This window comes from Dermacentor andersoni, chromosome 4 (assembly GCF_023375885.2).
Source record: "Dermacentor andersoni chromosome 4, qqDerAnde1_hic_scaffold, whole genome shotgun sequence".
Lineage (NCBI taxonomy): Eukaryota > Metazoa > Arthropoda > Arachnida > Ixodida > Ixodidae > Dermacentor > Dermacentor andersoni.
The window spans coordinates 120,831,290-120,844,747 of NC_092817.1; the positions used below are offsets into that span (position 1 = coordinate 120,831,290).

Genomic DNA, 13,458 nt, shown 5'->3' on the forward strand with positions numbered 1-13,458 from the left:
GCGATCGGCGGCGCAACCAGCCTGGTCGCTCTCCGAAACGAGTTTTTCGTAATGCTTCAGAGATGGCGCAGCACGCAAAAGATTGCCACAACGGGCCGGAGATTTTGACCGCGTTCTGTGCGCATTTTTCTTATGGGCTGGCAGCGGCATGGTCTCATCTCGGTGCCAGAAATGTCCTCTTGAGGTTCGCGGATGGTTGGTTCTGCATAAAATCGCTGTGATCATCAATAGGTGGAATTCGGCGTTTTCATTTCTTACGTTTAATATTAGTGATAATAATAATAATAATAATAATAATAATAATAATAATAATAATAATAATAATAATAATAATAATAACAACAATAATAAATCCGCCTACTGGTGGGGATTCTTAAACGAAATGCCAACTTTTCCTTTCGTGATGATTTTTTTAAAAGAAAGGATAACGGCACTTTTCCACAACTATTAACACTGACTGCATGGCAATATACTTGCATCCAGATTGTAATTACTCATCGTCACGTGGTAATACCACTTCTCGCTTGTTTTCAATACTCGACAGTACCTAAAACTTATTGTTTGTGAACAATGTTATAAAATATGCTTACGGCACCCTTTTACGAACGGTGAGAATTACCGTTCTTAAACGGACTGACAAATAGCCACAATGTGTTGTGAGACGTTGATGGAAAGGAAATGACCATGACGTAGAGCGTTAGAATCCAGAACGCTGTTCGCGATTTAAGTAGGTATTATAATTTTAATTTCGCAAAGAAAGTCTCAAAAACAAGTAAGTAGCGAGGCCTGGCGGGGAAATCATGGTACTTCGAATGTATTCTGTGAGATTACTGTACGTAAGCCGACTGTTATTAAGTACAGCATAATGATCGCTTGAAATTGCAGTTGGCATATTATTAGGCACTCGCACTTTATTAAATTCATTGGAAATCAAAAGCGCGCACATAGCTACGGCAACAAGCTAAGCAGTGTATCACGTGTGAAAAGGTCGTTTCGTTTTCGATCCGATTGGTTTCGTTTTGACTGGTTAAATACTAAAGCAGTTGGACAGAAAACCACGAGAACACGCAGCTATTATCACAGAAATACTTTGGAGCTCTTCGGAAAACATGAGTCGCAGGAACGTCGACTTAATTGGTTTCACCGTTTTCAGCATGCTTCTAATGAAAGCCTGCGTCTTCACGGCTGATCGATAAATTCTGATAAAAAAATGTTCCACGGCGTTTTCCGCGTTACCACTTCATGATTAGACAGTCTGACCGGTAAAGTTTCCATCGCACTGAAGAAGAAAAAGACGACGGGTGCCATAAAAATTGGTTGTCAGCCCTTTAACCGAGGTTATCATGTTATTATTTTTGTTCGCTGGTTACTAACGGAGAACCGGTGTTAGTATCTCTCGAGTTACTTATATCGGGAAGAGAAAATAAGAAGCCGTTATTACTGGTGATTCCCAAACAAGGAATGTGATATGCAGCGACAAACATTTACAAGCAGCGAACAGTCGATTAGCTAGTGCCCTCGCTACGACGTTCGCTTTGTTGCACATAAAAACTTCTAAATGAGTCGTTAAAACTTCTCTAAGTTCTAAAATCATCTTTGACGTTGAAGCAACCAATATTTAACCTAAATTTTGTCCTGAACAAAGCTTTCTTTGTTTGAAAGATACCTTCCACAACTTAGTCGCGGCTGCTTTCCGAACTAAAGTCGAAATATACGCTCTCAAGGCAATATAAATCTACAAATAGACGGTGCTTGGAGTCAATGTTTAAATTTTCTGTGATCTTGTGCACTTAATGTTTTCATGCGTGCTTTATCCTGATAGTTCTTCTGCAGATCGCGATCGTCAGAAAAATTATTTTTCCGTGCCTTTTTTTTCTTTATTCTGATTTATTACTATTTTTTTTTTAAATCTTGAGCTACACTTAAGGCTGAACCGCGGCTACAGAAGCTAAGCGATATGTCTACTGAATACCATGAGCTTACTTCAAAACGCTAGGAGGAAGCGCCACGACATTTTGAATAATTTAAATGCTGCAGACCCAATTCCAGGTGCTCCAGCCTTATCTTAGCTATATGAGTTTATAACAGCGCTGCTCTCTCTCTCTCTCTCTCTTCTAAAAGTTGAGGCCGAAATTAAATAATTTGCCTGCGCCTTCTATTAGACACGCATTTGTGATATCAACTAACTTGTAAAGTCGCACCTAACTTCCATATGGTAAATTTTGTTACCAAATGAGGATAGCATACGTAATATGAAAAGGCATGAACAATAGCGAAGATTTGAAGAAATTGCATAATTTCAATCTCGTAGACTCTATTAAAGTGATTCTGTGGTTACGGGAAGGGGAATTCAGCGCGACGCAGAGTTGGCATATCGGTACCACACAAAAGTCGGCCCTTCAAAACAAGAAATTATTTATTCTGCGCACTTTCTCGCTCCACTCACGGCCGATGAACCGTGAGCACTGTATGGCGTAGCATCGGGCGTTGCGTTCCAGCAGTTCTGTTCCACAGCTTGAGAATTATTCGCTTTCGCTTCAAGTCAGCAGCTCAACTAATTCCTTTGGCGTATGAAAACACCGACAGGGGCAAATGTCGAAGTTGACAGTCGGAGCGCTGCGTCACACACACACACACACACACACACACACACACTCACACACACACAACACACACACACACACACACACACACACACAACACACACACACCACACACACACACCACACACACACACACACACACACACACACCACACCACACACACACACCACACACACACACACACACACACACACACACACACCACACACACACACACACACACACACACACACACACACACACACACACACACACACACACACACACACACACACACACACACACACACACACACACACACACACACACACACACACACACACACACACACACACACACACACACACACACACACACACACACACACACACACACACACACACACACACACACACACACACACACACACACACACACACACACACACACACACACACACACACACACACACACACACACACACACACACACACACACACACACACACACACACACACACACACACACACACACACACACACACACACACACACACACACACACACACACACACACACACACACACACACACACACACACACACACACACACACACACACACACACACACACACACACACACACACACACACACACACACACACACACACACACACACACACACACACACACACACACACACACACACACACACACACACACACACACACACACACACACACACACACACACACACACACACACACACACACACACACACACACACACACACACACACACACACACACACACACACACACACACACACACACACACACACACACACACACACACACACACACACACACACACACACACACACACACACACACACACACACACACACACACACACACACACACACACACACACACACACACACACACACACACACACACACACACACACACACACACACACACACACACACACACACACACACACACACACACACACACACACACACACACACACACACACACACACACACACACACACACACACACACACACACACACACACACACACACACACACACACACACACACACACACACACACACACACACACACACACACACACACACACACACACACACACACACACACACACACACACACACACACACACACACACACACACACACACACACACACACACACACACACACACACACACACACACACACACACACACACACACACACACACACACACACACACACACACACACACACACACACACACACACACACACACACACACACACACACACACACACACACACACACACACACACACACACACACACACACACACACACACACACACACACACACACACACACACACACACACACACACACACACACACACACACACACACACACACACACACACACACACACACACACACACACACACACACACACACACACACACACACACACACACACACACACACACACACACACACACACACACACACACACACACACACACACACACACACACACACACACACACACACACACACACACACACACACACACACACACACACACACACACACACACACACACACACACACACACACACACACACACACACACACACACACACACACACACACACACACACACACACAAATAACAATAATAAAGAACACCCGCAATGACTAAAGTAATCAGGAACTCTCACTCCTGCTATGACCCTATATTGGGCTAGAGTATTTGTAAATAAATAAATAAATTCATTAATTAATTAATAAATAAACGTATTGGTCTGCTGATAAACACAGCACCCTGCCTCTTAGGCATGGCAGTGGCTTTGACGCTCTCTGCTGAGCATAGACAGCGAATTTGGTTCTCGTTCGCATCAGCTACACTCAAGTTGGGGTGAAATGCATTTCTAGTTGGCTCAAGTTTCCTTGCTAGCCCAATAGCGCAATATAGGGTTAACGTTAACCAGGGGCGTCTAACTACGCTGTGCATACAGCGTCCAAACGCTGAAAATGTTTTGCTGTTTGTATGTTCATTATCGCGTGGACTCATCAGAGCACAGATCACCATGAGTGTATCACATACCTTCTTTTGTTTCGTATGCAAATTTTCATAGCTTTCAGGAAGGATATGGTGCATTCAAAAAGGAAAAGAATGCAAGCGTATACTTTATAATATTTAGTTTTGTACAGTTGTGTGGCATTTGTCTAAGATCAAAACCAGGATGTCATTCACACCTTGCGTGATTTAAACGTATACAAAAAATGTGCTCGCGCTCTTTTCGCCATGCAATTAATACGTCATTACGTTTATCTCATATGTTACTCGTTTACTTATATACCTAAATAACGCCTGCCCTGCTGCGCACAGAAACATTTATTCTTGAGCAGGCACTGTCACTGTAAATAAATGTTATTACGTTACGATGATGATGACAGAAACATTAACAACCTCATTACCTTCCAGCGGGTACAAAAATGCCGATTTACGAGGCAGCTAGGCTCACACATTACGGTGCGTCGGTAGTGCATCTCGTTTTTCTTCGCTGTTAGCGCAGAAAGAGCGACGTTAAGCGGATTTAGTGTAAAGTACCTATGCGCAATTTATTTTGAGCCACGCTAAACGCGCATGCGCCCGCTGTCCGAGCGCGATCATCTCGATAATCTGGTCACGTTTCGCGCACGCTGTTGCATACCTCACTCCACCGCGGTCATCGCTTCATCTACGGGCAATGTGCGTGATAGCTTGCAAAACATTTCCAAAAGCAGACACGCGACACGGTGGCTCGTTGTATACCAAGTGGGCACGCCGGCAATGACACGCTGAGCGCGAAGATATGCGTCCCAATACGCAGCCGTGACACAATTCAACGCGGAAAATTTCCAACCATCCATTTTCGCTTGTGGGCTGCGGCGGGCAGCTGTAGTGGACACTCAACGCGTGGACCAGGGACGAGAAAAGAGAAAAGAAAGAAAAGCTTATACGCAGAATGTAAAAGGCAGGAACGAAGAGAAGTAAGAAGGAGGAGCGCCAAGGAGCATCGCTGTAGGCACGTGCTGCGTACCGGACGCGAGACCCTCGAGAACGCCTTTTGAATACACGCCCACGCACGCGAAGGGCGACACTCCCGGCGCGAGGTCTGATTAACAAATACGTCCGAAGAGGCCAGTTCATCGGAGCAAAATAGAATTTACAAAAAAAAAAAAAATTTGCTGAGACACGCGTCCACCTCTCAAGGGCAAAGGAAGACTACAAGGCTATAGATATCGGCGCCACCTCCGCGTGGTTGGTCAGGGTTCTGCGGTTGGTCAGAGTTCTGCGCCGCGTTTGGCTAGACCGTTCTTTCGTTTGTCTATTAAGCGCACTTTCTGACTTGTGCTTCCATACATAGTTCTGTCCCATCAGCTAAACCAAAGCGTGAGTTCCGCTAGGCCCTTTTACTTGCGTCACGGGAGGTTAAAACGACGACCTGGAGTCGTTCACAACGTTTACTTCATTTCAAGCAGTCATTTCTGTCGATGCCGTAAATAGGCAGGCACAGTTAACTCTCGTGAGTCAAGGCATTGTTAAGAAAGTGAAAGGCCCCTGTCGCGTATGAGTGATACGAGTGCTACGTGTGTAAAACCCATCTAATAATGTGGTAGAGCCTCGCAATCGGTGCAATGATGAATTAGTACACGTGTTGTTCGTAATCATCTATCAAGACACAAATGATTACATAAACCAGTCTCGTTAACTGCCCTTTCGTAGTTCCTATTTCAGAAAAGAAGCTCTATAGGCGAACCTAAATTACTATAGTAGACAGGGTGGATGAAGGATACTAATAGAGAGATCTCGCCTTTCGAGAGGTGTGCCTGCGGGCTCATCGGAGGGATTCGTCATGCCTACACGTCATGCCGAGCAAAGCAGCGTCGTACCTTTCTTGCGCACCCAAAATGAATGCGATTTTTTTTTTTTTACTTCACTACACATGCTGTGCCGCATTTCACATCCTCAACATACGCTTCCTGAAGATTGGTGTAGGAAAAACCTCGGTTACCCAAGAAATAATGCGCCAGAAACCATTTTTATACAGGCGCCCACACTTCTATCTAGAGAGCTCGAGCAGTGCACTGTGAGGCAAAAAAAATAAAAAAGAGTGATATTCCTGATTACCTGCTTGGTTTGAGAGGCTACGCAATTGTGAGTAGCGGTAAGTCACCTGGACACATGAGTCACGCAGTTCTCTGCTTGGTGACATTGAATGCAATCGCTGCTTTGGCGTTAAAACAGTATTTTATTTGCAGCTAAGTGCACGAGTGCACTACAGGCAAGGGCGCGGACATCTGTACAAATCGTTTTTTGACTACGTGCATTGCAATACGAGTGAAGAGAGTGAAGAAAGCGGGGAGGGGGATGCGTTCACATTTCTGGGGGAGGAGGTAATGGTTGGTCAAGTGATTATACGCCATGATCTATTATCTCTGCGCCCGTTCCTAATTGTGAAGTGCGGCAGACATGAAATCAACGTGCGGTCCACGAGTCGATCGTATATAGGCGCCTGAGAATCCCGCGGGCGACACTGCACAGCGTACTGACGCTCTGGATGGCATTTGTCACGCGATGCGTGTTCCTACAAGACGTACTGGAGCTATATGGGTGCACGGCAATTGCAAATCAACGAGCGACGTCGGGAAGAGCAGTCTAAACTTGCCGTCATGGTTCAGTGGCTCTGGCTTCTGAGCACAAACACGCGGGTTCGGTCCGCATAGCTCCCATAGCATACAAATTATTATTATTATTATTATTATTATTATTATTATTATTATTATTATTATTATTATTATTATTATTATTATTATTTCTTTTGAAAAAAATATACACTTGGCCGGAAAGGGAAAGCGAGGAGCACGCTGGCAGCTGCCACCTGAAGGGGCACAACGCCTGCCTGTACTCTTCAGAGATAAGGGGACAGAAACATAAAAATGTAAGATACAAAGGAGGCGAGGAAAGAGGAAAGAAAGTGCAAGATGGCAAATGTCAAAGAACAAAGTATAACACACAGTACAGGTCACAAGTAGGGCCGGTCACTGCAGGTCACCCTACCGCAGAATCAAACAAAAACCATTGCTCGTATAAAAAACCCCTTTCGACTTTTTTTCTAGTTGATGCTCACCTTGCCTTTTCTTCATTTCATGTGGGAAGCTCGTTAAAAAAAAGATAAAGCAAGTTGCTCAACTCGATTTTAGCTGACTGAAATTATATCAGTGTTGTAGGGGTGCTCATGTATCTGAAGTCTGTTTCCTTGTTGTCCCTGCCCGCTTTTGATACAAGCGAAGCTCTAGAGTGCTTCTGTATGCCGCCAGTGTGTCCGCCTCTTCTGGCATCGCATCTAGAACTCGTCTTGTATGTACATACGCTTAGCCTTAAACTCCGTGTCACAACACACGCATTAAGCCGTAGGGAGCGCGGAACACTGCCTATCAGTGCGCACCCTCGCTACGAGCGCACCAAGAGGAATCAAGAAGACTTTCTGCAATGGTGATATTGCAGCTGCGATTGGATTGGAAAGAGAGCCGAGGGCCTTACGCCGAGCAACAGACTTTGCGCATTTGTATGGGTGGAGAAAGAGAGAGAGAGAGAGAGAGCGGGCTCGGTCGAAAGTGCCCGTGTACATTTGGCAGTATCGCCGGCCTTCTTCTTCGCGTACGTAGATACGTGCGCGCACACGCAATCCGTGCAGGAGAACCCGCTGGCTGAGTGAGGCTGGAAAGACCAACGACGACATCCACCAGCCTCGGATAGCGAATGGTATATCGGCGTGGCCTGCCCTCGGCCCTGTTCCCACGTTTCCTGGCGGTGTCGTCGGCTGTGTCAGCGGCTGGAGCTCGACAAGGGGAGCGACCATGGGAGCAGGTGTTATATTGGTCTTGTTATTCTTCGTCGCACTCTTGTATCGAGATTGTCCATCGCAGCGGGGGTTCAGCGGTTATCGCGAGGTCGCGGGTTCGTTTCTTGGCAGTGGCAACCGCTCTTCGAATTGGGGGCGCGCGGCAGTGAGGAGAGCGACCTCTACATTAAGATATATCAAGGCATACTAAGAAACTGCACCTGAAAAAAAGAATTTAACTGGGTCCTTCCAGATACGACGTCCCTCGTATGCCGTGTATACCTTCGGTACGTTAAGTATTGCCTGTTTATGAATCACTCATTTCAAATTTTTTTTTAGAATTTTCCTTTCATCATTCGGGGCACTATTTCATTTGAATCATTGTTTCGATTGGCAAGAGAATTGCGTGAAATAAAATGGCAGTATATTGAGGCTGTCTGAAACTTCTGACCAAACGCTTGATGCGCGAGAAGATTTCATGTATATGATTTCAGAAGAGGCGAGATGTCTACATACACTTTTACACCGACACAACGTGCAATGGAAAAATCATATCGGGGTGAACTGCTTTCAATAATGAATACTGCTTCGTTTTCTAACAGTTGCTTGCACACTGCGCCGCAAATATAGGTGTGAAGCACAAGCCCGAACGATCCGCTCACACATTAAAGTTTGGCGAACGTACGACCTGGTCCTCTTCATGCCATATCTCTGCGCCTGACAGGGTCTTCGAAAGCGGGTCGCTTTGCCACGAAGATGACATTGACACCAAGGCGCGAATCACTAAGGCTCCCGTTAAAAATATTTTAGAAACGACCATCCCAAAGAACACGATCGTTGCATGTTATTACAAAAACTTCCCTCCTATTTTCGATTGAGATGTAGCTGAGCAGGCAAGGTGACATAGACGAAAACATATAGACAGCTGCAGCTGCTCTAAAAATTAGCCTACTCCATTACATGCCATTCGGCATCGCGGTTTCGCCTCGACAAATAGGAGACTGGGCTCGTTCGACAACTGTTCATGACGCGAAGTCTTCGAGATGTCGTGATTGACCGGCGGTCAGTGACGAGCTCTCAGTAATGAGCGAGGAGTGAATAACACGCAGCGAAGGTTATCACATTCGATCCGCAATCCATAGCATGTTTCCCTGCGAATGCCTCGTAGCGAAAATGCTACGACGATGATAAGAGTCACTCATCGCAATCACTTCTACGTACGTGGGGAAAGAAAATCAAATAATTTTGACAAAACGAGAAGCCTTGACATGTGCAAATAAAGCCCCGAAGCCTTTGTGTCGTGCTGATTGAGACGCGCATTTTAGTTCTGACTACAGAAAAGAAAAGAAAAAGAAAACGATAGCCCGAGCAAGGGACATGTGTTCGACACATTTCGTAAAAGCGCCAAGCGACATAAGACCGTCCCATATGGTGTAGAAGCGTATTCTTCAGAATAGTATTTATGTAGGATAGTTGGTCGTTCCTGTCGATTGAAGAAGAACGGCCCACGACAAGGGGGATATAACTAAATAACCTTATTAACTAATATTTGTGAGGCACTGAAAGAGCGGCTGTCAGTTTGTGTTGCTCTCCGTGCACGCCCTGTAGCGCCGCTCCTTCTCAAGCGCTCTCTTTCTTCGTCCTATACTGAATTGGTGTTCTGTCGAGTTGCACACGGAATGCGCGGTGAGCTAGCCCTCAATGCGCACGCAGTGCATCTTCTGCATACGCTCTGGCCACGCAGTGAAGACTTCATGATGTTAACTCTTTCACTTCGCGGTATCTTGAGATAAATACCGACTATGCACGCTCTCACAAAGCGCACAAAACACAGGCGCAGCATCACATACGCGGATCTGTTTGTGGTAGCAGCAAGTGGACCGAGTTATTTGCTGCGTATATACGTTGCGTTTGCGCGCAGATGACAATACGAAACAGTATTGCTTAACGTGCTCAACATGACGGCCGCAGCACGTTCTGCATCATATAGGACTTGCTGGGATTCGAACGCATGAAGATTACAAGGTCCGTAAGCATTCACAGAATTCACGAGGCAAATTATAGCCTTCAGAGAGGCAAATCATTTTCTGGAACGCGAGTGAATGAACACGTGATCGCGTAGCGTCGTCCCACGCAGACGCAATATCAATGCGTCTGCTTAACAGGCAAAAAAGAAAGCAGGCAGCTGATTGCGAAGAAAGAAAGCAAGGATAAAGCTCGCAGAAAAATAGGCTCGTATCTCTAAAATGTGTTCGCTGCGCTCGTTACAGCACTCTCTTGCATGGTGTTAGTATAAACAGCAACAGTTCTTGAGCGATACAGACAGAGCGCATTCTTAAGCATCGGTGCCAGGAAATTAGCAGAGTGTACGCGCTCTTGTGCGCTGATTTTAGCTGCGAAGAGGAGATGTGGCAGAAGCGTTCGAGGAAGGAACGGATCGGTGACAGTAGGAAACACTTACCTTGTGCGATTGCTGGAAGAAAGAATCAAGTTAATACACATAGCTATGCCTGCATTTACACAACAGCAGCAGTTCAACCTACCAACTACTTTAAACATCATGTTTCCTGGTTTTTGTTTTTTACTTTTGCTTCTTTTTCTCCCCAACCCCCCTTTTTTGTTCTTTATTGCCATGAATTACTTGCAACAGTTAGTTGCTTCAAATATATTAATATTTAAAACGTAGCCCCACCGACCGTATAATGCACTATCTACGAATAACTGTCTGCGTGCAATTGTAAGTCGTACAGTGAGCGAATAACACGTGAAAATAACATTAAAGTGGGCAGTTTTCTACGAACGCGAAGCCCAAGCACAAATGATCCTTCATCTTCTTCATAATGATAATGCTGAGTAATTCCAAACACAGTGTTCTTAATATTATGAAGAAGGAACTTTTTTTTTTTTTGGAGATAAGAAATAGCGCCAAAAATAAAGACCCAAGCAAGGTGGTGTATCGTGCCAACAAAGTGTCGTTCACGTAGCACTGAAGCGAAACGCCGTGGGGCATTCGATGAGCGCCAGAACTTTCGGCACACTTGGCAGCAGTGTGGCACGCGCACTAAGTGGACACGATAGAGACCTCGCATCACTGACGCTAATTGCTCTTAATTCCATCTAATGAAAGGGGTGCGCACTTTAACGACCGTTATTTGTCCTGGCCACTCGCACCAAGTGCATGCCGATGGCATTCCGTTTAAATAATCCAGCTCGAAAGGTACACAAAAAAAGATGTCGATACGTTTCACTTCGAGCTCCCTAATCACCATGCCCATGAAGCGGATTACTCGAAACACCTGCAGATCATTTTTCACAGCAGTCACGTTCACAATTTTTTTTCTCACTGCGTGCTGGCGAATTGCCCGACGCTTTGAAATCCCGCTCTTCTTTCCTCGCATTCCCCGCTTCTGTTTATTCGAGCACTGAACAAGATTTTCGGGGGCATTACACTTCTTTTCCTTGCGTTAAATCCGTGCCAATTTATCGTGCTGACAACGAGCACACGTCGGTGCTGCCCCGTCCACAAACACTCTATAACAACTTGAGCATCGAAAGCAAGGCGACGCATACATTCTTGGAAACCACTCCGTCCGACGTAAGTGTAATTTATAAAGAAGACAAAACGTTCGCATTAAGGTGGAGGCTTGAAGTGTATCAGCAGTGGCCGAATCACGGACACCTAACTATACGTTCCGACAAGTATAGACTTGCCTTCGGCAGGGTAATACCTCACAAAAAAGAAAGCACCGAAAGCAATTGCAGGGTCTCGCACTATCAAAACGGTGTTATGACACGTAGAACCCCAAAATTTAATTATTATTCTTTCTTTCTTCCTTCTTTTTTTTTTTTTGGGGGGGGGGGGGGGGGGGTAAGATCAGGTTGGCACGAATTTGTCATTGGAACGATAAAATCGGTGTGAAAAAAAGAAGACGGAGACAAAGCAGCAGAGAAAAGGACCACGCAAGTGCCGCTTGTCTGTAGCTGTCTTTCTTTATCTAAGCCTCTATACGTGTCGTTTCTTTCTTTTTCGCACAGCTTTCATTGTTCCGACCATAAATATCGACCTTGTTGCCCTCACAAAGACCCAAGCCTTTTTGCTAAACCTTGGTTCCTGGCTGAGGATTCCGTTTTTTGGCCACTGTTGGTCACTTCATGTGTCATTTCTCGTGTCTCACGTCGAAGGTGAGACAGAAAAAGACTGCAGCGCAATGTGCTTTACGCTAAAACTCAATGATATGTTTTCGAGTTGGTGTTCTGGAGTCGACGTACTCACCTTGGGGCCGGCTGTCGGCGGCCGGCGCACGTGACTTGCCCCCCTCAGGAATGGCTGGTTCCTATGTGCGCCCTCTGCCAGCTAGAAACACCTTCCCTCGGGATACACCTGCCTAGAGAAAGGACACGAGACCAAAAAGGGCATAAGCGATGGCAATGAATGAATGAATGAACGAATGAATCATGCAATGCACACAAATATACGGATATGTGAGGTATATATACAGGAGGTCCCACAGCATGAGGTTGTAAGGGGACCTCCTGTTACTGAATACAGGAACTTGGTGCAAGATTCACATATAAGACTAACGGTGTTCGATCGTCAGTCCTCTGACCACCGAACACCGTCGGTCTTATAATCGTACCTTGCATTGCGGTTTTCTAATCAGCTCTCTCTCTCTCTTTGAACGACTTGGCTAACGTCAGCTGGCACAAACGGTATAGCCGAAGCATGGGAAGTCTTAGAGTCACCATTGCAGATACGAAATGACCGCGAGTTCAACAATACTGTATGTCGCTTCATCACTTGAACACTAATCGCATTACCTTCGACAGTCATCGTGAGATGGGTTCTGCCGTAATTCTTTATGCGCCTGGTTTATGCACGCGTTGACAGTTTGCCGTGGAATACCGAATCGCGTGCCTGTATGGCAACCCACGCGTTCGTATGAGGGG

At 45.6% G+C, this 13,458-nt stretch overlaps 1 protein-coding gene across 1 annotated transcript in view; it reads right to left on the reverse strand.

Moving 5' to 3' along the window:
* Positions 1-13,458, reverse strand: part of Tsp74F (Tetraspanin 74F) — a 420,355-nt gene that overhangs the window by 166,391 nt on the left and 240,506 nt on the right. The window contains exon 3 of the mRNA XM_055074358.1: positions 12,785-12,896. The gene's annotated coding sequence lies outside the window, so the exon portion shown is untranslated. The remainder of the gene's footprint in view (positions 1-12,784; positions 12,897-13,458) is intronic.